This window comes from Bombina bombina, chromosome 5 (genome assembly GCF_027579735.1).
Source record: "Bombina bombina isolate aBomBom1 chromosome 5, aBomBom1.pri, whole genome shotgun sequence".
Classification (NCBI taxonomy): Eukaryota; Metazoa; Chordata; class Amphibia; order Anura; family Bombinatoridae; genus Bombina; species Bombina bombina.
In genome coordinates this window covers 16,910,373-16,934,872 of record NC_069503.1, presented here as the reverse complement: position 1 = coordinate 16,934,872, position 24,500 = coordinate 16,910,373, and the positions used below count along the sequence as shown (strand labels likewise).

General features: G+C 41.3%; 1 protein-coding gene across 1 annotated transcript in view; it reads right to left on the bottom strand.

Annotated features, from left to right (window-relative positions):
* Positions 1-24,500, bottom strand: part of LOC128661237 (verrucotoxin subunit beta-like) — a 232,103-nt gene that overhangs the window by 51,901 nt on the left and 155,702 nt on the right. The window lies entirely within an intron of this gene.

The following is a 24,500-nucleotide window of genomic DNA, read 5'->3' as shown; positions in this document are numbered from 1 at the left end:
GCCATCACTCCTATCTGTTGTAACATTAGTGTAAGTTTTTTAAAAACAAACTGTTACATCAGTCTGCTATTGTTATTTAATTCCAGTTGCCTGTCTGCCAGCATGTGTGCCAGGCCCAACTTTCCAACTAGTGCCACAAATCATATTTGTTATAACAGTAGTGTAAATATTTAAAATAAAAACTTTTTTGACTGTGAATCATCAGTCTGCTAGTGCAATTGAATTGCAGTTGCCTGCCTGCCAGCGTGTGTGCCAGGCCCACTTGCCAACTAGTGCCACCAATCATATTTGTTCTAACAGTAGTGTAAATATTTTAAAAAAATGTTTTTTGACTGTGAAAGATCAGTCTGCTAGTGTAATCTAATTGCAGTTGCCTGCCTGCCAGCATGTGTGCCAGGCCCACTTGCTGCCAACTATTGCCACCAATCATATTTGTTATAACAGTTTTGAAAATATTTTAAATCAAAACTTTTTTGACTGTGAATCATCAGTCTGCTAGTGCCATTGAATTGCAGTTGCATGCCTGCCAGCGTGTGTGCCAGGCCCACTTGCCGTTTCCAACTAGTGCCACCAATCATATTTGTTCTAACAGTATTGTAAATATTTTTAAAAAAAAATTTTGGACTGTGAAGCATCAGTCAGCTAGTGTAATCTAATTGCAGTTGCCTTCCTCCCAGCGTGTGTGCCAGCCAGGCCCACTTGCCAACTAGTGCCACCAATCATATTTGTTGTCACAGTACTTTTAATATTTAAAAAATAAACATTTTTGACTTTGAAACATCAGTCTTTTTTTTGGTGTCAGGCTCACAGCGTATACTGTGCCCACTTTCCCAGTGCCACCACTCATAATTTGTTTAATAGTATTGTAAGTGTACTTTTTAAAGAAAATGACAGGCAGAGGCAGGCCACCCCGCAGGTGCCGTCGTGGTGCTGTGATTCCTTTAGACCCTACAAATATGCACATTGTTCAGACGCCAGGTGCCAGGGGAGACGCAAAAAGTTCTGAGGAGGACCTAGTTAAATGGCTAACACAGGACACCAAATCTTCTACAGCTTCCGCTCCTAGTTCTCCTAACCTTGATGCACCATCCATGTCCAGCTGTGTTTTGGGCACCTCACAAGTGACCAGTGCCACTCTCCCGCCTGTCACCACCACCAACACTAGCACCACAGCCGCTTCACTTGATCTGTCAGAGGAGTTATTGACATATCAGTTGGAAGAAATGAGTGATGCACAACAATCATTGACAGAGGATGTAGATAACAGTGATATGTCTCAGTCAGGCAGCATTACAGACATGGAGGTACGGTGTGATGATGATGATGATGTTGTACGCGCTGCTGCTTCCTTTGTTGATGTATCAGATACAAGTGAAGCGGTTGATGATGATGTGTCGGTGGATGTCACGTGGGTGCCTGCTAGAAGAGGGGGAAAGTTCAGATGGGAAGACAGAGAGGAGGAGACGAGTTGGAAGCAGGGGGAGGTCATCGCAAGGAGCTAGTGGCACAGTCAGACAGCATGCATCGGCACCCGGGGTCAGCCAGACAGCACGCCGATGCCAATCAAAGCATGCTGTTGCCACCACCAGAATGCTGTCATTGCAGAGCTCAGCAGTGTGGCATTTTTTTGTGTGTCTGCCTCTGACAACAGCGATGCCATTTGCAACCTGTGCCAAAAGAAACTGAGTCGTGGGAAGTCCAACACCCACCTAGGTACAACTGCTTTGCGAAGGCACATGGTCTCACATCACAAACGCTGATGGGAAGAACACATGAGTAGAAGCAGCACACAAACTCAAAGCCGCCCTCCTCCTCCTGCTCCAGCATCTTCAGCCACGTCAACCACTGCTGTCCTCCTTGCCCCCTCTCAACCATCCTCCACTGAGTCTCTCTTACGTAGCAGTTCCTGGTCATCTGCCAACAGTCAGGTGTCTGTCAAGGACATGTTTGAGCGTAAGAATCCAATTTCTCAAAGTCACCCCCTTGCCCGGCGTCTGACAGCTGGCTTGTCTGAACTCTTAGCCCGCCAGCTTTTACCATACAAGCTGGTGGAGTCTGATGCTTTCAAAAAATTTGTATCTATTGGGACACCGCAGTGGAAGGTACCTGGCAGAAATTTCTTTTCACAAAAGGCAATCCCAAACCTGTACTCTATTGTGCGAAAGGAAGTAATGGCATGTCTGGCACACAGCGTTGGGGCAAGGGTCCATCTGACCACTGATAGCTGGTCTGCAAAGCATGGTCAGGGCAGGTATATCACCTACACTGTGCATTGGGTAAACCTGCTGACGTCTGACAAGCATGTAATGCGTGGCTCTGCAGAGGAGTTGGTGACACCGCCACGACTTGCAGGCAGGCCTGCTGCTACCTCCTCTACTCCTCCTACTCCATCCTCTTCCATAACCTTTTCCTCGGCTGAGTCCTCTTCTGCTTCTGCATCTTGCTCCACATCAACGGCACCCCCCCAGCTCCCCAGGTACTATTCAACATCCCGGATACGGCAGTGTCACGCCGTCTTGGGGTTGACTTGCCTGAAAGCGGAGAGTCACACCGCACCAGCAGTCCTGTCCGCCCTGAACACACAGGTGGATCAGTGGCTGACTCCGCACCAACTGGAGATTGGCAAGGTTGTTTCTGACAATGGAAGTAATTTGGTGGCGGCATTGAAATTGGCCAAGTTGACACATGTGCCGTGCATGGCACATGTGTGTAATCTGATTGTACAACACTTTGTGCATAAGTACCCAGGCTTACAGGACGTCCTGAAGCAGGCCAGGAAGGTGTGTGGCTATTTCAGGCATTCCTACACGGCCATGGCGCACTTGTCCGATATCCAGCGTCGAAACAACCTGCCAGTGAGGCGCTTGATTTGCGACAGCCCGACATGGTGGAATTTAACACTCCTAATGTTCGACCGCCTGCTCCAACAAGAAAAAGCTGTTAATGAGTATTTGTATGACCGGGGTGCTAGGACAGCCTCTGGGGAGCTGGAGATTTTTTTGCCAAATTACTGGATGCTCATGCGCAATGCCTGTAGGCTCATGCGTCCTTTTGAGGAGGTGACAAACCTTGTCAGTCGCACCGAAGGCACCATCAGCGACATCATACCATTTGTTTTCTTCCTGGAGCGTGCCCTGCGAAGAGTGCTGGATCAGGCCGTAGATGAGCGTGAAGAGGAAGAAGAAGAGTTGTGGTGTCCATCACCACCACAAACAGCCTTATCAGCATCGCTTGCTGGACCTGCGGAAATGCAGGAAGAGGATTGTGAGGAAGAGGAGTCAGAGAAGGAATGTGGCTTTGAGGAGGAGGAAGACCAAGCACAACAGGCATCCCAGGGTGCTCGTTGTTGTCACCTATCTGGTACCCGTGGTGTTGTACATGGCTGGGGGGAAGAAGATACCCTCAGTGACATCAGTGAGGACGAGGAACGGGACATGATTAGCTCGGCATCCAACCTTGTGCAAATGGGGTCTTTCATGCTGTCGTGCCTGTTGAGGGACCCTCGTATAAAAAAGCTGAAGGACAAAGACCTATACTGGGTGTCCACGCTTCTAGACCCCCGGTATAAGCATAAGGTGCCTGAAATGTTACCAAATTCCCGCAAGTCGGAAAGGATGGACCATTTCAAAAATAAATTAAAAACTATGCTTTACACAGCGTATAAGGGTGATGTCACAGCACAACGGGAATCTAACAGGGGAAGAGATGAAAGTAATCATCCTCCTCCTCCCATGACCACGGTGGCAAGGACATGCTTTCCTGACGTGTTGTTGATGGAGGACATGCAGACCTTTTTAACTCCTATGCATCGCCAGAGCCTTTCGGGATCCAGCCTCAGAGAAAGACTCAACCGACAGGTAGCGGACTACCTAGCATTAACTGCGGATCTCGACACTCTGAGGAGCAATGGACCCCTTGACTACTGGGTGTGCAGGCTTGACCTGTGGCCTGAGCTATCCCAATTTGCAATTGAACTTCTGGCCTGCCCCGCTTCAAGTGTCCTGTCCGACCTTCAGTGCAGCAGGAGGTTTTGTCACTGAGAAGAGAAGTCGCCTAGGTCAAAAAAGTCTTGATTATCTCACCTTTATTTAAATGAATGAGAGATGGATCCCGAAGGGACTGACATTGGGTGATGATGAGATGAGCTGCCTTGGGCTACAAATGGTACACATGCTGGCTTTTTTTTTCCTTATAATGCAGGATGACTTGCGTGACTTATCCGCCAACAACTAGTATTCAAGCCGCAAGGTTTTAGGGCACTTTCTAACTGTTTTACAAACATCAATTTTTCTGGCCGCTGCTACAGCAGCGGCTGCAACAATACCGAATTTTTAAGGCATTTGTACATACATGCCTCATTTTTCTGGCCTCTGCTGCTGCACTGTGGCTACAAAACTCAAAGCAAAAAAAAAGGCGCATAACAGTGATTAAACTGTTAAGAATAGTACTACTTAACACACCACTCATATGCGGTGGCACAGTACATTGCACGCGCAGTGCCCCAAATTTGAAGTAGGAGGACCGACCAAGCATCTTTTTCCATCTCACGGTTCCGAACAATTATCTCCGGGTTCTATCGATGCCATACCTGTACTATATTGTGCAAAAGGATGGCATATGTGGTGTTTCATGCTGTTGTGCCTGTTTTGGGTCGTGGGCCATCGTATAAAAAGGCTGAAGGAGAACGACCTGTACTTGGTGTCCAAGCACGTTTTTGTTCAATATTCCGGTTCCTCTAAATTATCTCCGGGTTCCTCAAATCAATGCCATACCTGTACTCTATTGTGCAAAAGGATGGCATATGTGGTGTTTCATGCTGTTGTGCCTGTTGAGGGTCGTGGGCCATCTTATAAAAAGGCTGAAGGATAACGACCTGTACTGGGTGTGCAAGCACATTTTTTGTTCAATATTCCCGGTTCCTCTAAATTATCTCTGGGTTCCTCAAATCAATGCCATACCTGTACTCGATTGTGCAAAAGGATGGCATATGTGGTGTTTCATGCTGTTGTGCCTGTTGAGGGTCGTGGGCCATCGTATAAAAAGGCTGAAGGAGAATGACCTGTACTGGGTGTCCAAGCACATTTTTTGTTCAATATTCCCGGTTCCTCTAAATTATCTCTGGGTTCCCCAAATCAATGCCATACCTGTACTTGATTGTGCAAAAGGATGGCATATGTGGTGTTTCATGCTGTTGTGCCAGTTCAGGGTCGTGGGCCATCGTATAAAAAGGCTGAAGGAGAACGACCTGTACTGGGTGTCCAAGCACATTTTTTGTTCAATATTCCCGGTTCCTCTAAATTATCTCTGGGTTCCTCAAATCAATGCCATACCTGTACTCGATTGTGCAAAAGGATGGCATATGTGGTGTTTCATGCTGTTGTGCCTGTTCAGGGTTGTGGGCCATCGTATAAAAAGGCTGAAGGAGAACGATCTGTACTGGGTGTCCAAGCACATTTTTTGTTCAATATTCCCGGTTCCTCTAAATTATCTCCGGGTTCCTCAAATCAATGCCATACCTGTACTCAATTGTGCAAAAGGATGGCATATGTGGTGTTTCATGCTGTTGTGCCTGTTGAGGGTAGTGGGCCATCGTATAGAAAGGCTGAAGGAGAACGACCTGTACTGGGTGTCCAAGCACATTTTTTGTTCAGTATTCCCGGTTCCTCTAAATTATCTCCGGTTTCCTCAAATCAATGCCATACCTGTACTCGATTGTGCAAAAGGATGGCATATGTGGTGTTTCATGCTGTTGTGCTTGTTGAGGGTCGTGGGTCAGCGTATAAAAAGGCTGAAGGAGAACGACCTGTACTGGGTGTCCAAGCGCATTTTTTGTTCAATATTCCCGGTTCCTCTAAATTATCTCCGGGTTCCTCAAATCAATGCCATATCTGTAATCTATTGTGCAAAAGGATGGCATATATGGTGTTTACTACTATTGTTTCTGTTGAGGGTCCGGGACCCTCGTCTAAAAAGGCTGAAGGAGAACAAAGTGTACTGGTTGTCCAAGCATCTTTTTCCATCTCCCGGTTCCTAAAAATTATTTCCGGGTTTCTAAAATGGATGCCATACCTGTACTCTATTGTGCAAAAGGATGGCATATGTGGTGTTTTTCTGCTGTTGTTTCTGTTGAGGGTCCTGGACCCTCTTATAAAAAGGCTGAAGGAGAACGACCTGTACTGTACTGGGTGTCCAAGCATGGTTTTTTGTTCAATTTCCCGGTTCCTAAAAATTATCTCCAGGTTTCTAAAATCAATGCCATACCTGTATTGTATTGTTCAAAAGGATGGCATATGTGGTGTTTCCTGCTGTTGTTTCTGTTGAGGGTCCTGGACCCTCTTATAAAAAGGCTGAAGGAGAAAGAAGTGTACTGGGTGTCCAATCATTTTTTTTGTTCAATTTCCCGGTTCCTAAAAATTATCTCCGGGTTTCTAAAATCAATGCCATACCTGTACTCTATTGATCAAAAGGATGGCATATGTGCTCTTTCCTGCTGTTGTTTCTGTTGAGGGTCCTGGACCCTCTTATAAAAAGGCTGTAGGAGAACGAAGTGTACTGGGTGTCCAATCATTTTTTTTGTTCAATTTCCCGGTTCCTAAAAATGATCTCCGGGTTTCTAAAATCAATGCCATACCTGTACTCTATTGTTCAAAAGGATGGCATATGTGCTCTTTCCTGCTGTTGTTTCTGTTGAGGGTCCTGGACCCTCTTATAAAAAGGCTGAAGGAGAACGAAGTGTAATGGGTGTCCAATCATGTTTCTTTTTAAATTTCCCGGTTCCTAAAAATTATCTCCGGGTTCCTAAAATCGATGCCATACCTGTACTCTATTGTTCAAAAGGATGGCATAGGTGGTGTTTCCTGCTGTTTTTTCTGTTGAGGGTCCTGGACCCTTGTCTAAAAAGGCTGAAGGAGAAAGAAGTGTACTGGTTGTCCAAGCATCTTTTTCCATCTCCCGGTTCCTAAAAATTATTTCCGGGTTCCTAAAATGGATGCCATACCTGTACTGGATTGTTCAAAAGGATGGCATATGTGGTGTTTCCTGCTGTTGTTTCTGTTGAGGGTCCGGGACCCTCGTATAAAAAGGCTGAAGGAGAACGAAGGGTACTGGGTGTCCAATCATGTTTTTTTTTTAAATTTCCCAGTTACTAAAAATTATCTCCGGGTTCCTAAAATCGATGCCATACCTGTACTCTATTGTTCAAAAAGATAGCATATGTGGTGTTTCCTGCTGTTGTGTCTGTGGAGGGTCCTGGACCCTCGTCTACAAAGGCGGAAGGAGAATGACCTGTACTGGATGTCCAAGCACGTTTTTTGTTCAATATTCCCGGTTCCTCTAAATTATCTCCGGGTTCCTCAAATCAATGTCATACCTGTACTCTATTGTGCAAAAGGATGGCATATGTGGTGTTTCATGCTGTTGTGCCTGTTGAGGGTCGTGGGCCATTGTATAAAACGGCTGAAGGAGAACGACCTGTACTGCCTTGCTGCTCCTTTTAGGCAGGCCAGCTCTTTGCATACAGGCCCACAGACTCTGTAACAGATGCCTCTTTTAGGGAGAGGTGCAGCCATAATGCAGGGTCAGAATCTCTGTCTGCAACTGGTATACTTGATTGTGCAAAAGGAAGTAACCTTACCATGGTTCCCTGACCACACGTCTTGTTGTTATATTTTGGTGAGGGTAATCATGCAGGCCATATAGACCTCCCCCAGTACTACTGAAATAAACCTAGTTAACATGGTTCCAAGAGCGCAGGTTTTATTGTTGTACTTTGTTAGGCTAATCATGATGGCCATACAGACCTCCACCCGAGAGGTCTGTAAGTAACAGGGATGAAAGTGCTAAGAATAGTACTACTTTACACAACCTAGTTAGCCATGGGTCCCAGTCCAAGATCGCATGTCTTGTTTTATTTGGTCCGGATAATCATGCAGGCCATATAGACCTCCCACCATTAGGGGTTGTAACAGGTATTAAACTGCTAAGAACAGTACTACTGAAATAAACCTAGTTAACATGGTTCCAAGAGCGCAGGTTTTATTGTTGTACTTTGTTAGGCTAATCATGATGGCCATGTAGACCTCCCCCGAGAGGTGGGAGTAACAGGGATGAAAGTGCTAAGAATAGAACTACTTTACACAACCTAGTTAGCCATGGGTCCCAGTCCAAGACCGCATGTCTTGTTGTTTTATTTGGTCCGGCTAATCATGCAGGCCATATAGACTTCCCACCATTAGGGGTTGTAAAAGGTATTAAACTAATAAGAACAGTACTACTTAACACAACCTAGTTACCATGGGTCCCAGACCGCATGTCTTGTGGTTATATTTGGTGAGGGTAATCAGGCAGGCCGTATAGACCTCCGCCGATAGGGGGAGTTACAGGGATTAAAGTGCTAAGAATAGTACAACTTAACACAACCTAGTTAACATGGTTCCCAGACCGCATGTTTAATTATTATACTTTGTCAGGGTAATTATATATCTAACAAATCTATCTATTTATGTTCTATCGATTCTATCTATCAATCTATGTATATCTATCTATCAAATCTATATATCTCGTGTCCGGACTGTTTTGAGACAGCCACTTGTGTTTTTGACAAATTTGAAGTAGGAGGACAGACCAATCACAGGGATTAAACTGCTAAGAATAGTACTACTTAAGAAAACCTAGTTATACCAGTACCACCATGGGTCCCAGACCGCATGTTTGGTTGTTATACTTTGTCAGGGTAATCATGCAGGCCATATAGACCTCCCCCGATAGGGGGAGTTACAGGGATGAAAGTGCTAAGAATAGTACTACTTAACACAACCTAGTTACCATGGGTCCCAGACCGCATGTTTTGTTGTTATACTTTGTCAGGGTAATCATGCAGGCCATATAGACCTCCGCCGATAGGGGGAGTAACAGGGATTAAAGTGCTAACAATAGTACTTCTTAACACAACCTAGTTACCATGGGTCCCAGACCGCATGTTTTATTATTATACTTTTTCAGGGTAATTATATATCTATCAAATCTATCTATTTATCTTCTATCAATTCTATCTAACTATCAATCTATGTATATCTATCTATCAAATCTATCTATCTCGTGGCCGGACTGTTTTGAGACAGCCACTTGTGTTTTTGACAAATTTGAAGTAGGAGGACAGACCAATCATCTTCTTCCATCTCCCTGTTCCAAAAATGCAGGCCATATAGACCTCCCCCGATAGGGGGAGTAACAGGTAGTAGTAAACTACTAAGAATAGTACTACTTAACACACCACGGGTCACAGACCGCATGTCTTATTGTTATACTCTGTCAGGGAAATTATATATCTTTCAAATCTATCTATTTATCTATCAAATCTATCTATCAATCGTATCTATCAAATGTATATTGCATCTATTGATCGATGTAATTCGTATCTATAAAATGTATATTGCATCTTTTGATCGATGTAATTCGTATCTATCAAATGTATATTGCATCTTTTGATCGATAAAATTCGTATCTATCAAATGGATATTGCATCTATTGAACTATGTAATTCGTATCGATCATATGTATATTGCATCTATTGAGCTATGTAATCTATGTATCTATCTATCAAATCTATCTATCTTGTGGTTGTGCAAATGGACTGTTTGCGGTTGTTTGCGGTGCGTTACACTTGGAGTTTGGTCTGTCACTGTGAAGCGGGCGTAACCCTTACACTACCTGATCGATACAACATCATAACTGATGTTTAAAAGCACGTTATTGCAAACAATTTATTAATGTTAGGTGATTTAGGCCCTTTATGGGTTAAAAGCAGACTCTGCATCAACTATGTAATTTTCCATGGGAGTTTTGCCATGGATCCCCCTCCAGCATAGCACAGTCCAGGTGTTAGTACCCTTGAAACAACTTTTCCATCACTATTGTGGCCAGAAAGAGTCCTTGTGGGTTTTAAAGTTCGCCTGCCTATTGAAGTCAATGGTGGTTCGCTCGGTTCGCCGGTTCGCGAACAGTAGCGGAAGTTCGAGTCCGCGAACCGAAATTTTTAAGTTTGCGACATCACTAATGGCTGCTGCTGGAACAAAATGTTTTAAAAAAGTATAACTGAGTGCAGCTTCAGAACAGACTCATTAAACAACTGAACAAAAAATAGTACAATATTACTTTAAAGAGACAGTCAAGTCCAAAAAATCATTTCATGATTAAAAAAAGGGCATTTCATTTTAAACAACTTCCCAATTTACTTTTATCACCAACTTTGCTTTGTTCTCTTGGTATTCTTAGTTGAAAGCAAAATCTAGGAGGTTTGTATGCGAATTTCTTATACCTTGAAGACTGCCTCTAATTTAAAAGCATTTTGACCACTAGAGGGCATTAGTTCATGTGATTCATATAGATAACATTCAGCTCATGCACGTGAAGTGACCTAGGAGTGAGCACTGATTGGCTAAAATGCAAGTCTGAAAGAGAAGGTCCCAACTAGTCTGTATGTAAAGCCCCACTGTAGTTTAAACCGGAAACACAAACTTTAAATGTAAACCTCTGGACTTTATCAGGAAGTTATGCCTTAGGATTCATGAATGAACAGTTAGCCTAATTCAAACCAATGCCTAATATACGTTTCCTTAATACAGATTAAATGACATAGTCTTTATATCAACAAATGCCAGATGATAATGAGAACAGATATTTGATTAAAAGTATCCAAATCTATATGCCTTTCCATAATGCACACTCTTTCTATACCGTAGGTGAAACTTCCGAAGAGGGTAAAAAACTTTCATTCGCCTCCTCACAGATGGTAGCTGCGGTGGGCTATCCAGATGGTGCTGGCTAGTGGTAAATTGGCAATATCAAAAAATCAGAAAACAAGCCAAGCACCAATAAGCAAAAATAAAACTTAGAACTTTATTTGTAATATTTAAAAAGAGAACAAAGCGGTAGAGAATATGGGGTAACCCCCAAAAAAACAGCAGACTAACGCGTTTCGGCTAGGAGAGCCGTACTCATAGTCCCTAAAAACACTGAAAACTCACTGACTCAAATACCCAGTGTTCCATCGTAATAGGTTGGACAGTTAATTGAAATTTAAAGGTATATTCTCTTGCATGGTTTCAAGCCATATAGTATTCTGCTCAACATATTACCAAATAGAGTTACCTTACATAATTTCTTTTAAGTGTCCAATTGGGGGCTTGGGTTGATCACTTTTATATAAATTTATTTGCAAAGGATTAACAATACATAGAAGTTGAACCTTGCAATAGGATTGTGTGCATTAGTAAAAGAATGAATATACACTAGTTTTACAAACTACCATGAACTTAAATATACAAAATAAAAATATAAATATATATAAATAATAAAGAACATTTCATGTATAAATGCATCCTACTATATCTCAAAAGATACCTAGAAATAATTAATGATAATAATAATGAAATTAAATAGATAATAAATAAATAATAACAAATAATGAAAAAATATATAATAAAAAGTCTAAAACTGGAAAAAACACAAAAATGCAAAAATGAGCCTATAACAAGAGATACTGTATTATGGCCAAAATATCTAAATCCTTCTAGGTCTGGAGCCTTTGATACAGCCACAACGGCGAAACGCGTCAGTGGCGTCCCCCCGTTCTTCCTTACATGTTGTTTTTAACTAAAATTTGTTGATAGACTACCTTTTTCAAATGACAATGTAATAATAGCATAAAAATTTTATTGCCGCAACTGCGGTGTCTAGTGTAAGCTATTCAGCCATACTAGCCAGACAAGCAACTTGGTTTACTAATAGGAAATACCAAATTATACTAGACTTATACAAATCTATACTTTAGCTAGATATTTATAGAAATCATACTAAACTGATTCAAAGCTACAAAATACCTAGATATTTATAGAAGTAATCAACAAGTATAATTTACCTTTTTACAGTACTATTAGTACTATTAGTACTATACAGTACTATTAGTACTATAGTACAGTACTATACAGTACTATTAGTGGTATCAACAAGATAACGTCTATACAAAGGTCTGATCTCCTTAATACTAACTAGTGAATGATTCTAATATGCAATTGGAGTTTAATAACTGACTCCTCAAAACTACTCCTGTAGAAATATAGATACAGCTCATCACGGTATTAATAGGTAAAATACACAATTGGAGTTTAATTACTGACTCCTTATTACTACTTCTGTAGAAATATAGATACAGTTCATCACGGTATTAATAGGTAAAATATACTATTGGAGTTTAATTACTGACTCCTTATAACTACTTCTGTAGAAATATAGATACAGTTCATCACGGTATTAATAGGTAAAACGAGGAGTTTTTCAGACTCTTCAAATCTTATAGCACTGCAGGTATTACTATTACGGTATTAATAGGTAAAACGAGGACTTTCCAGTCCTTTTGGTAATTTGTGGGTTACAGCAGTGATCCAAAGTCATAAGTCTCAAGTGTTCATGACAACTTACCCAACTTAGGGGCATACAGTACCTAGAGTCACATACCAAGGGATAACCTTGTCATTTGATTTATCTAGAGACTATACATCAACCTAACAAGGGTATAGGTCTCCCAATAGCTAGTAGGGACACTACATAGCTAATAGGTAGTACATCCAAATTCTTTTAATATGTTTGTAAATCCCCTGTTTTTAACTTGATCTAGTAAAAGTTATATTTTAATTTGTTTCAATTCTTACACTTCCTATGTTACATCAACACGTTCTCAGAGTGCTACATTTGTACCCTTTTTCAGTCTCTTACTGATTCTCTGTATAAATTTGTCTACCGGTACAAGCACCTATCCCTATCAGATACACAATATTGGAGTGTACTAACACCAAGTACACTCATGTTTTCTATGAAATAATAGGGGAACGTTAAAATACACCAATAAACCGAGTAGTGCCATTGTCTCCTCTCTTGCTAACATACTGTATTATGGCCAAAATATCTAAATCCTTCTAGGTCTGGAGCCTTAGGGTTTAAAGACCATCCCAAGCTGTAGCGAGAAAAGGTCATGGCCTATTCAGATCGCCTACATACAAACCACAAAGGGGAAGTGCATATTCACATTACTGCTCCTAGCTATACAAAACTGTTAACCAAGTGAAAAATAAATAAATAATAAATCAAATAAATAGATGAACTAAAGTAAACAATGTTAATAAAAGAAAAATAAAAAAATATATAGAAAAGTAGAGCTGAAAATATGTGTATATATACAAATTCATATCTGTAACTGAGCCTATGACTAGAGACTATACTCCACATTGATAATTAATTTTAAATTTAAAGCCAATCAACTAGAGCTAAAACTAGGACTAACCAGAGCACTCACAGGAGACATATATCTTGTTATAATGGTATCAGGACCAATAGTTGATAAAGTCGTATTCAGAGTTCAGGCCCCAAGGTCTTTTAGTTTGGAGCCTGAAAATCTAATACATTTCCTGCCTTGAGAGGACCTTAAAACGGTCCCCCCCTCTCTTCTGGGGTTGGACTTTTTCAATGATCATCCACTTGAGTGAATGACAATCCTTGTCATGTTTTTGAACAAAATGGGTCACTAGTGTGGTGCTACTCTTGCCCACCCGGATAGTGGACAAGTGTTCACGTATCCTTGAGCGGACGTCCCTGGTGGTCAGACCCACATATTGCAGATTACACTCCTCGCACCAGAGGAGGTAAACGCAATATGTGGACTTGCAGTTCACACATGAGGAAATGTCAAAAGTTTCCCCTGTAACCATTGAGGAAAATGTGGTGCCCACTTGCACATATTCACATGCTTTGCATTGTGAGTATCCACATCTGTATGTTCCTCTGTGGCTGAGCCAGGAAGAAGTTGTACCTGTCACTGGGGTAGCTCTTTTTAGTTGGGAAGGGGAAACAAGATTGCCTATTGTTTTTTATTTCTCCTGTAGGAAAACCTACAGCCTTTCTTTACTGTCTCTGTGAGGGCATCATCTGCCACCAACAACCGAAAATGATTTAGGATTATACTACAAATCTGTGGATATTGGGCTGAATAGTCTGTAACAAAGGTCAGTGTGTTGTCTGATCTTTTAGTTGGAATATGTTTATCCTGAAGGAGACTTTCTCGTGGGATACTATTCACTTCATTCCTGGCTCTTCTGATAACTTTTTTGCTGTACCCCCATTGTTGCAGACGTCTCTCCAAGTCGTCCGCATGTGTTTCATAACCTTGGGGTAAAGTACAGTTCCGTTTAATGCGCACAAATTGGCCTTTGGCCACTGAGTAGGGCATGTGTTTAGGATGGCAACTTTTGGCATGTAAGAGGCTGTTTCCTGAAATGGGCTTCCTATACACCTGTGAGGAAACCCTCCCAGAAGACCAGCCCCTTAGTTCCAAATCCAAATAATGTACCCAGGTCAGGCTAAACTCGAATGTGAATCTTAGATTCACTTCATTGAGGCCCAAATAGTCAACAAAATCCTGTGCTTGTTCTTTGCTTCCCTTCCATATAAATAGAAGATCATCTATATAGCGAATATATAGTTTAATTTTTGATCTGAAGGGGTTTCCAGCCGCATAGACGTGGGACCGCTCCCACCAACCCATGAACAGGTTGGCGTATGTGGGGGCAAATTTGGCCCCCATGGCGGTCCCACGTCTCTGCAGGTAGAATTCCCCCTCAAATCGAAAATAGTTGTGGGATAGCAGGAATTTAGTAACATCAAGAACAAAGGAGATGAATGGATCACTGTGGGTTGTTCCCTCTTTCAAAAAATATGCAACTGCTTGTATGCCCCATTCATGTGGTATCATTGAATATAGGGACACAACATCCACCGTGAGCCACCCAAAATCCTGCTCCCAAGGTACCTTTTCTACCAAGTTCAGTACTTGTTTGGAATCCTTAACATAGCTGGGGAGAGATTTAACCAGGGGCTGGAGTATTCCGTCCAGCCACTCAGAGAGATGTTCCAGCATAGACCCTATGCCATTCACTATGGGTCTACCCTGGACATTCTCTAGTGACTTGTGCACCTTTGGAAGATGATGGAACAGGGGGATGACCGGATATTCCACAAAAAGATATTTAGAAGTCTTGTCATCTAACAGTCCATCCTCCACTGCTCCATCTAGAAGGTGCACAAGTTCTCTCTGAAAGCTGTGCGTGGGGTCTTGTTTTAAATGTTCATAATTTTCTACATTTTCTAATTGCCTCAGGGCTTCTGTAATGTAGTCAGACCTGTTGAGGAGAACCACTGAGCCCCCCTTATCCGCCTGCTTAATAAACCCTTCCGAATTCTCTTCCAGATTTAAGGGCTTTCCTTTCATTCAGTGACATATTCCTCTGAGGGTTTACCTGGGACAGGGTTAGTTGCCTTAAATAAGATTCTACCCTTCTGTAGAAGGTCTCTATGATGTTGCCCCTACTCTGGATAGGATAGAATGTAAAGGGATTCCTATATCTTCTAATCCTATCTGGGTTCTGCTGTTCCGACCTTGATGTTCCCTCTCTCTCCAATTCCCTTAGGGTAATAAGATCACATGTCTCCAAAAAATCTAATTCCTGTAGTGGACCCCCCCAAGGTTATGAAACACATGCGGACGACTTGGAGAGACGTCTGCAACAATGGGGGTACAGCAAAAAAGTTATCAGAAGAGCCAGGAATGAAGTGAATACTATCCCACGAGGAAGTCTCCTTCAGGATAAACATATTCCAACTAAAAGATCAGACAACACACTGACCTTTGTTACAGACTATTCAGCCCAATATCAATACAGATTTGTAGTATAATCCGAAATCATTTTCGGTTGTTGGTGGCAGATGATGCCCTCACAGAGACAGTAAAGAAAGGCTGTAGATTTTCCTACAGGAGAAATAAAAAACAATAGGAAATCTTGTTTCCCCTTTCCAACTAAAAAGAGCTACCCCAGTGACAGGTACAACTTCTTCCTGGCTCAGCCACAGAGGAACATACAGATGCGGATACTCACAATGCAAAGCATGTGAATATGTGCAAGTGGGCACCACATTTTCCACAATGGTTACAGGGGAAACTTTTGACATTTCCTCATGTGTGAACTGCAAGTCCACATATTGCGTTTACCTCCTCTGGTGCGAGGAGTGTAATCTGCAATATGTGGGTCTGACCACCAGGGATGTCCGCTCAAGAATACTTGAACACTTGTCCACTATCCGGGTGGGCAAGAGTAGCACCACACTAGTGACCCATTTTGTTCAAAAACATGACAAGGATTGTCATTCACTCAAGTGGATGATCATTGAAAAAGTCCAACCCCAGAAGAGAGGGGGGGACCGTTTTAAGGTCCTCTCAAGGCAGGAAATGTATTGGATTTTCAGGCTCCAAACTAAAAGACCTTGGGGCCTGAACTCTGAATACGACTTTATCAACTATTGGTCCTGATACCATTATAACAAGATATATGTCTCCTGTGAGTGCTCTGGTTAGTCCTAGTTTTAGCTCTAGTTGATTGGCTTTAAATTTAAAATTAATTATCAATGTGGAGTATAGTCTCTAGTCATAGGCTCAGTTACAGATATGAATTTGTATATATACACATATTTTCAGCTCTACTTTTCTATATATTTTTTCATTTTTCTTTTATTAACATTGTTTACTTTAGTTCATCTATTTATTTGATTTATTATTTATTTATTTTTCACTTGGTTAACAGTTTTGTATAGCTAGGATCAGTAATGTGAATATGCGCTTCCTCTTAGTGGTTTGTATGTAGGCGATCTGAATAGGCCATGACCTTTTCTCGCTACAGCTTGGGATGGTCTTTAAACCCTAAGGCTCCAGACCTAGAAGGATTTAGATATTTTGGCCATAATACAGTATCTCTTGTTATAGGCTCATTTTTGCATTTTTGTGTTTTTTCCAGTTTTAGACTTTTTATTATATATTTTTTCATTATTTGTTATTATTTATTTATTATCTATTTAATTTCATTATTATTATCATTAATTATTTCTAGGTATCTTTTGAGATATAGTAGGATGCATTTATACATGAAATGTTCTTTATTATTTATATATATTTATATTATTATTTTGTATATTTAAGTTCATGGTAGTTTGTAAAACGAGTGTATATTGATTCTTTTACTAATGTACACAATCCTATTGCAAGGTTTAACTTCTATGTATTGTTAATCCTTTGCAAATAAATTTATATAAAAGTGATCAACCCAAGCCCCCAATTGGACACTTAAAAGAAATTATGTAAGGTAACTATTTGGTACTATGTTGAGCAGAATACTATATGGCTTGAAACCATGCAAGAGAATATACCTTTAAATTTCAATTAACTGTCCAACCTATTACGATGGAACACTGGGTATTTGAATCAGTGAGTTTTCAGTGTTTTTAGGGACTATGAGTACGGCTCTCCTAGCCGAAACACGTTAGTCTGCTGTTTTTTGGGGGGGTTACCCCATATTCTCTACCGCTTTATTCTCTTTTTAAATGTTACAAATAAAGTTCTAAGTTTTATTTTTACTTATTGGTGCTTGGCTTGTTTCCTGATTTTTTTAAATGCAAGTCTGTCAAATGAACTGAAATAAGGGGGCAGGCTGAAGAGACTTAAATACAAGGTTATCACAGAGGTAAAAAGTGTATTAATATAACAGTGTTGGTTATGCAAAACTGGGGAATAGGTAATAAAGGGATTATTTTTCTTTTAAAACAACACAAATTCTGGTGTTGACTGTCCCTTTATCTTATACTGCCGCTTAGCTATAAGGGTTAATTTTTAAAGTTAAAGTGGGCATGTGAGAGTAAGAGTGTGTGTGCGGTGAGTAAAAATGGTTGTTGGTCGACGCAATACCATGGTGTTACTGATACTGCAAGAGTAAAACTACATTACACTAAATCAATCAATGACAAGTATGTGTAGTAATATGGGATTGTGTGGTAATAAGAGATTGTGCGGAAATAAGGGATTGTGCGGTAATAAGAGATTGTGCGGTAATAAGGGATTGCTGGTTTATTTGTATTGTTTTGAATTGAACTATAAGATTTATATTCATTGGGTTAGAAAAACTTGGTTCAAGTGTAATCTCATGTTATTCTACAGTGTATCAGATAATTGGCTTGGTAGTAAATAGTGATGTCCCGAACTGTTCGCCCGCGAACGGTTCACAGCGAACATAGCTTGTTCGCGTTCGCGTTTGTGGGCGAACACATGACGATGTTCGATGCGCCCCTATGTGTTATCATTGAGGAAACTTTGACCCTTTATGTCACAGCCGCCTGACACATTAGAGCCAATCAACATCAGACACTCCCTCACAGACCCTCCCAGCTACTCGGAATCCGCCATTTTAGACTCATAACGACCTTGCTTTCTTAATGAGAGGACGTGTTGTGTTTTTGCTCCTGACATTAATAGGAAAAACATAGCTTGGCTAGTGTATTTACAGTCCAGAAGGACTCCACTCATCTCTGCTGCAAGCACAGCACCCCAAAAAGCCCTTTTTAGGGCTATATTTCGTGCCTTTTTTTTTTTTCTTTTTTTTTTATTAGCATTTGCCTGGCTTTCAGGCTGTGTGTTTAAGGCTCACAGCATATGCTGTGTATACTGCCACCACTGATATCTCCCTAACAACATTAGTTTAAATTTAACTAACCAAAAAATTTAATTATTTTGCTAGTGTAATTTTTTTCATTTTCTATCAGGCCTGTGTCACACAGCATATACTCTGGTTCATTGCTCTGTGCCAGCCACCAGTGTTAATATCCATTTATAACATTATTTTAAATTTAAAAAAAAAATAAAAAAATATTTTGCTAGTGTAATTTTTTTCATTTTCTATCAGGCCTGTGTCACACAGCATATACTCTGGTTCATTGCTCTGTGCCAGCCACCAGTGTTAATATCCATTTATAACATTATTTTAAATTTAAAAAAAAAAAAAAATATTTTGCTAGTGTAATCTAATTACATTTACTATCAGGCCTGTGTCTGTCAGGCTCACTCAGCATTAATATACCTCATTTTTTTTCAGTCTTTTGGTTAATTGGTCTGTGCCAGGCAGCCACCCAGCACTCATACCTTCTTCACCTTAATTTAAATATATAAAAAAAAAAGTTTAAATTTGTTTGATAGTGTAATCTAATAAAATTTTCTATCCGGCCTGTGTGTTTTGCTGACATACAGAGCCTACTGTGTTTACTTGCTGCCCTCCCTAGTCTATGAGCCACGACTCATATGTGTTTAACCTTTTTTTAATCCCCCCCCCAAAAAAATAATTTAAATCATTTTTCTAGTGTAATCTAATAGTATTTTCTATCAGGCGTGTGTGTATCTGACTTACAGAGCCTACTGTTTTTAATAGCTGCCCTTCCAAGGCTATCAGCCACGACTCATATGTATGTGCTTAAGCTTTTTCTTTAAATTCCCAAAAAAAAGTCTTTAAATCATTATGCTAGTGTAATCTAATTTTATTTTCTATCAGGCCTGTGTCTAACTGTCTATCTGACTTACACAGCATACTGTTGTTAATTGCTGCCCTACGTAGCAGCCAGCCAGTGCGACCACTCAGAGTCATATGTGCATTGCACTTCTTAACATAATTTTAATATTAAAATCTAAAATTTTAAAATATTTTTCTAGTGTAATCTAACTTAATTTTCTATCAGGCCTGTGTTTTTGTCACTTACACAGCATACTGTGTTAAATTGCTGCCCTACCTAACATCCACGACTCATATCTGCCAGCCTGTGTGCCAGGTCCAACTAGCCAATTAGTGGCACCAATCACAATTCTTGTAACAGTATATAAAAAAATAAAAATCATAATTTTTTGGACTGCAAATATTCAGTCTCCTAGTGCCATTGAATTGCATTTACCTCCTGCCTGCCACTGCCAGCCTTTTGTGCCAGGCCGTCTAGCCAACTATTTACACCAATCATAATTGTTGTCACAGACAGTATAGTTACTAATTAAAATTAAAAAATTCTTGATTGTTGATCTTAATCCTCAGTTTGCTCGTGCCCTAGAATTGCACTTTTCTAATGCCTTCCAAGCCTGTGTGCAAGGCCTACTTGAAAAATATTTACACCAATCATATTTTTTGTCACAGTATTCTTAATAATTAAAAATTAAAATTTTTGGTAATAGTTGTTGTGAATCCTCAGTTTGCTGGTGCCATTGAATTTCACTTTCCTCCTGCCTTGCAGCCTGCTGTGTGCCAGGCCCACCTAGCCAATTATTGCCAGCAATCATATTTCTTTTAACAGTATTGCAAAAATTGTCAATCATCACTGTTTTGACTGTCAGTATTCAGTCTCCTAGTGTCCTTGAATTGCATTTACCTCCTGCCTGCCAGCCTTTTGTGCCAGGCCATCTTGCCAACTATTTACACCAATCATAATTGTTGTCACAGTGTAGTTACTAATTAAAATTAAAAAATTATTGATTGTTGATCTTAATCCTCAGTTTTCTCGTGCCCTAGAATTGCACTTTTCTACTGCCTTCCAAGCCTGTGTGCCAGGCCTACTTGAAAAATATTTACACCAATCATATTCGTTGTCACACTATTCTTAATAATTTAAAATTAAAATTTTTGGTAATAGTTGTTGTGAATCCTCAGTTTGCTGGTGCCATTGAATTTCACTTTCCTCCTGCCTTGCAGCCTGCTGTGTGCCAGGCCCACCTAGCCAATTATTGCCAGCAATCATATTTCTTTTAACAGTATTGCAAAAATTGTCAATCATCACTGTTTTGACTGTCAGTATTCAGTCTCCTATTGTCCTTGAATTGCATTTACCTCCTGCCTGCCAGCCTTTTGTGCCAGGCCGTCTTGCCAACTATTTACACCAATCATAATTGTTGTCACAGTATAGTTACTAATTAAAATTAAAAAAAATTTGATTGTTGATCTTAATCCTCAGTTTGCTCGTGCCATTGAATTGCACTTTTCTACTGCCTGCCAGCCTGTGTGCCAGGCCCAACTATCCAATTAGTGCCAGCAATCATATTTCTTTTAACAGGATTGCAAAATTTGTCAATCATCACTGTTTTGACTGTCAATCTGCAGTCTACTAGTGCCCTCCTTGAATTGCATTTTCCTCCTGCCTGCCTGCCTGTGTGCCAGTCCCAACTAGCCAATTAGTGCCACCAATCATATTTATTGTAACAGGATTAGAATTTTGTTAATCATTACTGTTTTGACTGTGATTCTTCAGTCTCCTAGTGCCATTGAATTGCAGTTTCCTTTCTCCTAGCGTGTGTGCCAGACAGGCCCATTTGCCAACTAGTGCCAAACAATCATATTTGTTGTCACAGTACTTGTAATATTTAAAAAAATTAACAATTTGCGATTTTTAAAACATCTGTCTTTTTTGTTGTCAGTCTCACAGCGTATACTGTGCCCACTTTCACAGTGCCACCACTCAATTGGTGTAATAGTATTGTTAGTGTCCATTTAAAAAAAAAATGACAGGCAGAGGCAGGCCACCCCGCAGGTTCCGTGGTCGTGGTCGTAGTGCTGTGATTCCTTTAGACCCTACAAATATGCACATTGTTCAGACGCCGGGTGCCAGGGGGGGATGCGAAAACTTCTGAGGAGGACCTAGTTGAATGGCTAACACAGGACACCCAATCTTCTTCAGCACCCAATCTTCTTCAGCTTCCGCTGCTAGTCCTCCTAACCTTGACGCACCATCTAAGTCCAGCTGTGCTTTGGGCAGGTCTCAAGTGACCAGTGCCACTCCCCCGCCTGTCGCCACCACCAACACTAGCACCACAGCCTCTTCACTTGATCTGTCACAGGAGTTATTGACACATCATTTGGAAGAAATGAGTGATGCGCAACCATCATTGACAGAGGATGTAGATAATAGTGATCAGTCTCAGTCAGGCAGCATTACGGACATGGAGGTACGGTGTGATGATGATGATGATGTTGTACCCGCTGCTGCTTCCTTTCTTGATGTTTCAGATACAAGTGAAGCGGTTGATGATGATGTGTCGGTGGATGTCACGTGGGTGCCTGCTAGAAGAGAAGAAGAAGAGGGGGAAAGTTCAGATGGGGAGACAGAGAGGAGGAGGAGGAGGAGACGATTTGGAAGCATGGGGAGGTCGTCTCAAGGAGCTAGTGGCACAGTCAGACAGCATGCATCGTCACCAGGGGTCAGCCAGACATCACGCCGACACCCATCAACGCATGCTGTTGCCACCACCAGAATGCCGTCATCGCAGAGCTCAGCAGTGTGGCATTTTTTTTGTGTGTCTGCCTCTGACAACAGCGATGCCATTTGCAACCTGTGCCAAAAGAAACTGAGTCGTGGGAAGTCCAACACCCACCTAGGTAAAACTGCTTTGCGAAGGCACATAGTCTCCCATCACAAACGCCGATGGGAAGAACACATGAGTAGAAGCAGCACACAAAGTGAAAGCCGCCCTCCTCCTCCTGCTCCAGCATCTTCAGCCACGTCAACCAGTGCTGTCCTCCTTGCCCCCTCTCAACCATCCTCCACTCAGTCTCTCTTACGTAGCAGTTCCTGGTCATCTGCCCACGGTCAGGTGTCTGTCAAGGACATGTTTGAGCATAAGAAGCCAATTTCTCAAAGTCACCCCCTTGCCCGGCGTCTGACAGCTGGCTTGTCTGAACTCTTAGCCCGTCAGCTTTTACCATACAAGCTGGTGGAGTCTGATGCTTTCAAAAAATTTGTATCTATTGGGACACTGCAGTGGAAGGTACCTGGCAGAAATTTATTTTCACAAAAGGCAATCCCAAACCTGTACTCTGTTGTGAGAAAGGAAGTTATGGCATGTCTGGCACACAGCGTTGGGGCAAGGGTCCATATGACAACGGATAGCTGGTCTGCAAAGCATGGTCAGGGCAGGTATATCACCTACACTGCGCATTGGGTAAACCTGCTGACTTCTGACAAGCATGGAATGCGTGGCTCTGCAGAAGAGTTGGTGACACCGCCACGACTTGCAGGCAGGCCTGCTGCTACCCCCTCTACTCCTCCTACTCCATCCTCTTCCATAACCTCTTCCTCGGCTGAGTCCTCTTCAACTTCTGCGTCTTGCTCCATATCTATGGCACCCCCCCAGCTCCCCAGGTACTATGCTACATCCCGGGTACGGCAGTGTCATGCCGTCTTGGGGTTGACTTGCCTGAAAGCGGAGAGTCACACCGCACCAGCACTCCTGACCGCCCTGGAACAACCGAGTTAGCCATGGGTGTTAGTCTAAGACCAATCAGCTTTTTTTTGGGTTTGGGTGCAGCTAATCATGAAGGCCAGATAGACCTGCCACCATTTGGTGTTTTAACAGGTATTAAACTGCAAAGAACAGTACTACTTAACACAACCTACTTACCATGGGTCCCAGAGCATATGTTTGGTTATTATATTTTGCATACAAAGAGAGAAGCGCTCTACCAGGAACGAACAACAGCTCAGTGGCTTGTTCTATGGCGATTTACGACCCGGAAGCATCCTCTTTTAGACCACTGTGCTTTTCACAGAAGAAAACTTTCCTGAAGTATATCAGTCTGATCCTGCCAAGTAAGGTCAGTCCAGCCCCGAAATACCAGGCAATTCTCCTCTGAACAAGGAACATGACAACCCCAGACGATCGTTTCGGCCTTCTATGGGCCTCGTCAGTGAGGTGCAGCCACATTCCTCTAGACCACGTGTCTTGTTGTTATACTTTGTCAGGGTAATCATAACCGCCATATAGACCTCCACCAATAGGGGGAGTTACAGGGCTGAAAGTGCGAAGAACAGTACTACTTAACACAACCTAGTTGGGTCCAAGAACGCATGTTTAATTATTAGACTTTATCAGGGTAATTAAATATCTAACAAATCTATTTATTTCTCTTCTATCGATTCTATCTAACTATCAATCTATGTATATCTATCTATCAATCTATCTTCTGTCCGGGATGTTTTGAGACAGCCACTTTGGGAATGTTAGTTGATTTAGACCCATTATGGCTTAAAAGCAGACTCTGCATAAACTATGTAATTTTCCATGGGAGTTTTGCCAGGGATCCCCCTCCAGCATGCAACAGTCCAGGTGTTAGTACCCTTGAAACAACTTTTCCATCACTATTGTGGCCAGAAAGAGTCCTTGTAGGTTTTAAAGTTCGTCTGCCTATTGAATTCAATGGCGGTTCGCGAACAATACCGGAAGTTCGAGTCCGCCGTTCGCGAACCGAAAATTTTAGGTTCGTGACATCACTAGTAGTAAATACACATAGTAAACATTTGTGATCTATTTGCAATTTTTAGTGTGCTTGTGTATAACTGAATACGATATAGCTTATTGATATATTGTTAATTTTTTAATACATATGTACATATTTCATTATAACTGAATCCTCATTTTTTTAACAAATATATTCTCTGTGTTCATAATATTTCACCTGTCAGAACTTGAATATTGATTAATTGACAATTTTATTGTTATTTATTAATATTCATATTTCACCCTACATGTTATCTGGACCACACTGCTGAGATTATAT